General features: G+C 46.0%; 1 pseudogene; it reads right to left on the reverse strand.

Annotated features, from left to right (window-relative positions):
- Window positions 1-3,255: 3,255 nt before the first annotated feature.
- LOC104166201 overlaps window positions 3,256-4,254 on the reverse strand; it is a 6,530-nt pseudogene continuing 5,531 nt past the window's right edge.

Here is a 4,254-nt window from a genome sequence, read left to right on the forward strand (position 1 = left end):
AGGGGGGTTTGCAGCATGGCCCACGCTCACCTGGCGTGTCCCCCCTCCGCGTTTCCCACATTCCTGGTGTCAGTCCAGTGATTGCTTAAGTGAGTCCATACCTGCTTGGGTGCTGGTGGGCAAGTGTGCCTCACCTGGGCTAATCTACACCTGGGGTGAAGCTAACTGAGGGGAAACACAATTAGCACTGCTGCTGAGGAAAGTGTGTACAGAAGAGGAGGAAGGCTTAAATGAAGGTGCGGTGGTCAGTATGGGGCCGTGGTACCTGGGAACAGGGATCGCTGGAAAGGAGGGGACCTTCTCTTCTAAAGTAGAGGGGGCAGAGGATTGCAGTAGGGAGAGAGGCTGTCAGCCTGGGTTTCTGAGGAAGCAGTGCAGTACTGTGCGGTGGGCTCGCTCAGATCTCTGCTGGGAATGTCTAGCCAACACAGCAGTCACTGCATTATAAGTTTGGATGACCTTCTTGGTGGCCTTCTGCTGAACTTGCTCAGCAGATATTGATCATATTGGTGTTTTTCCTGGGGACCAAGCCTGGACACCGAAGTCTAGATGTGGTCTAAGACACTAGTATTTAGCTCATCCTGCACTCCTAGGCATGGTAAGGTCATTTCCCTTCCTTCCTTTTGTTGTGTGTGTGACTGTTCTGGCTGCTTGGCATCCCAGCCTTGAAGTACCACTCTTTGTGCTCGTGGCTGTGGTGTGGGGCAACAGGTCTTGGTCCTGGCTTTAAGAAGAGGAGGGACTGATTTGGGCAAGCAACAGAAATCCTGTTTGCTCGAACACTTACCTTGTTATCTTGGATTTTTCATGCAACACTGGTGGTTCGCTGAGTTCAGCTGAAAGTGCCGTAAAATCTACGCCATGAAGGGGTTTCTCTGTGCTCAGTGGGACTGTTGAGTTAATCCCATCCTGAAGCAGAGGTGCAAGGGACCCTTAGAGTGCTTCAAGGATGTTGTCTGGGTAGCTAACAGTCTTCCGAGGGGATGTGTAAGGGGTGAGTGTTCCTGTTGTCCAGACACTGGTTGTTCCAGGACTGCATTCCTGATGGATGGCAGTAAGAAGCTAATGTTTGGTTGCAGGAAACTCTGGCAAGGTGAGAGCCTATCTGATGAGCATTTGGAAATTGTTGTCACAGAATTACAGAATGGTCAGGGTTGGAACTGACCTCTGGAGATCATCTAATCCAACTCCCCTGCCAAAGCAGGTTCACCTAAAGGAAGTTGCACAGGATCGTATCCAGGGGGGTTTTGAATATCTCCAGAGAAGGAGACTCCACAACCTCTCTGGGCAGCCTGTTCCAGTGCTCTTAGTTGTCTTCCATTAAAGAATCTGGCAATTCTTTGTAAAACTCAGGTCAGAGGTGATGTTAGGTTGAACATTAGGCTGATTTAGGTGTTCGGTATGGAAGACCCAGCACATTGTGTTCTTTCCCAAGCAGTGTTGGTCATTGACCTGAATGCTTCCCTGTAACCTTTTGCAGGGTGTGTCTGTGGCTGGTTCTTCTTGCACAGCACATGAAGGCCCCCTAGAGAAGTTTGAACTTGGTGTCCTGGAGTGCCCCTTGGTGACTGCTTCCAAGCTGAGCCTAATCTCAGACCTGTGTCCACACAACCAGGTTTTGAGGAACTGCTAGATCACCCTTCATTCATCTTCCAGAAAAGGCAGTCCCTACTGTCTGCCTGTTGCTTCTTCAGTTGGGCAGAGCCACGTGCTCCAGTTCATGGAGAATCTGAGTTAGTTCATGGTTAGACCTGATGCTGCAGCACGGAAAAGGCACCACTGGTGAGGGTAGAAGCAGTTCGGTGTTGTGATTCTTTGTTTTCCCTCCCTTCCATCATACATTTTGTGCAGCATCGTGCTGTCAGGTTTGTCGTGTGCATCTTGTCTGAATGTTAGGTGGTGCTGCGCAAGTGTGAGTGAGAGCAGAGGAGAAAGGCTTTACTGCCTCTTTACCTAAGCTGGAATTCTTGGTCCTGCTTCCCCTCCCTTCAGACCTAGATCTCGTGTTTGTCTTGGGTGTAATGTTTGATGTACCTGTGCCAGGTCTGCCCTGCTACGTTGTGGAGGTGGTCTGGGTCTGTTTTGAGTTCTCTGGGGTGGTCAGGGCACTGGGGTTTATAAATAATGTGGTGTAAGTGAGAGTAGCTGCTTCACAATCTCTGTATCTTGGCCTGTGAACCTCTCCAGAAGTTGTGAGGTCTGTTCCCAGTGGTACCACAAGCTGGTAGAGAAAGTGTATAATCTTCTTAGCATGTGTTTTCTATATTGCATGAGACAAACATGTTTTGCTTATACATTGATGTCTGTCTCCTAGATTATCATCAAATAGGTTTAATTTGCCACAAGTCTTGATTGAGGAATCTAGGCTTAAGCCCCCACCCAGAAACACCCACAGTGTCTTGGCCTGTAATGATGAACCCTTTAATGTGATCTTTCACCTCCTGGAATAATCTTGTAGTTGAGCAACTGGGACACACTAACATGGTGAACTGAGAAGCTAGAAGAACTTGAAACAACTTCTTTACTGACAGTGCCAGGAATATTTCTTGAGATGGATGCTGTCATCCTTTGTGTGCGGGCCGCTGCTATGTCTGCATCTCTTCAATCTTCGCTTGCCAGGTTATGAGCATGAAGACAGTTGTGGTCTTTGTAGTAAGGGAGTTAACAAACCATTAGTGTGAGAGTAAGAGAGTATTTGCATCTGTCCAACAATCAAGTGTTTGCTCTCTGACATAGATTTTCTGATGTCAGATTCCTTGGCGTTTGGGCTGTTGAAGACAACTACTGTCTGCTTAGATGCCAGGGAAGTCTTACAAGTTAAGATCTTTTGGGTCTGGCTTGCTGCTGTTGGTAATGTGAGGAGAGGAAAACAGCAGAAACACTCTATCAAGAGGACAGATGATTTAATTAAACAAAGATCAGTAATACTTCAACAGAGAAATTAGTATTTCCCATTTTGGGGTTTTCATGGGATAATACCTTTATCTCAGGTGGAATATGTGGTATTGATGTACAAGGGAAGAGAAAATGATATCTTAGTTGTAGCAAAATCAGTCCTGTAAAAGCTAAAATCTTCCAAAATAAATGATCCCTGAAGTGTTCCTTCTAATATGTTTGTATTTTCAGCAGTCACCCCCATGTACCTCAACTATCTCAGAGAGATTGCAGTCACCAAAATAATGTAACACCATGGAAAACAAGGTAAAAAAAATTGCAAACCAATCAACAGTGGTTTGTAAACCCCTATGCCAATACCTATACCCATATTCTACTGATAAATAGAAATCTTTGGGGGTTTTACTGGATGAAGGAATTCCCTGTGTGAAACTTTGAGGGTGTTTTGTTATTAGTTCAATGATTTTCTGATACATTTTCTCAGTTGCATCAAGGCAGCAGATGAAATCAAGATGTTCCTAAGCAGGAAAATGCTCATGGTAAATGAGATTATTAATCGGGGGAAGTAGCTTTGCCATGTCTTTTGGATCTGCAAATTTGTCGTTGTGCTGATTTTGACTGGACTAGAGTTTATTTTCTTCATAGTAGCTAGTATGGGGCTATATTTTGGATTTGTGCTGGAAACAGTGTTGATAATACACATTATTGCTGAGCAGGGCTTACCCAGAGTCAAGGGCTTTTCTGCTTCTCGCCCCACCCCACCAGCGAGTAGGCTGGGGGTGCACAAGATGTTGAGAGGGGACACAGTCGCGACAGCTGACCCCAACTGACCAAAGGGATATCCCATACCATATGATGTCATGCTCAGCGTGTAAAGCTAGGGGAAGAAGAAGGAAGGGGAGGATGTTTTGAGTTATGGTGTTTGTCTTCCCAAGTAACCGTTATGTGTGATGGAGCCCAGCTTTCCTGGAGATGGCTGAACACCTGCCTGTTGATGGGAAGTGGTAAATGAATTCCTTGTTTTACTTTGCTTGTGTGTGTGGCTTTTGCTTTACCTATTAAAATGTTTTTATCTCAACCCCCAAATTTTCTCAGTTTTACCCTTCCGATTCTCTACCCCATCCCACTGTGAGGGTGTGAGGGAGTGACGGTGTCATGCTTAGTTGCCAGCTGGGGTTAAACCATGACAGTCATGTCCATGACTCCGAACAGCAACTGGTGGGCTTATCTTCTCTATCTTGTACACAGAGGTGGTAGACTGTAAGAAAGGGAGGAGACCTGAGTCAATGCTTTTGTATCGGAAGTTGTGCTTAGAGAAAGGATTCTGTGCAAGCAGATCACATTCTGTGCAAACATCTC

This window comes from Cariama cristata, unplaced genomic scaffold (genome assembly GCF_000690535.1).
Source record: "Cariama cristata isolate BGI_N322 unplaced genomic scaffold, ASM69053v1 scaffold11790, whole genome shotgun sequence".
In the NCBI taxonomy this organism is placed as follows: domain Eukaryota; kingdom Metazoa; phylum Chordata; class Aves; order Cariamiformes; family Cariamidae; genus Cariama; species Cariama cristata.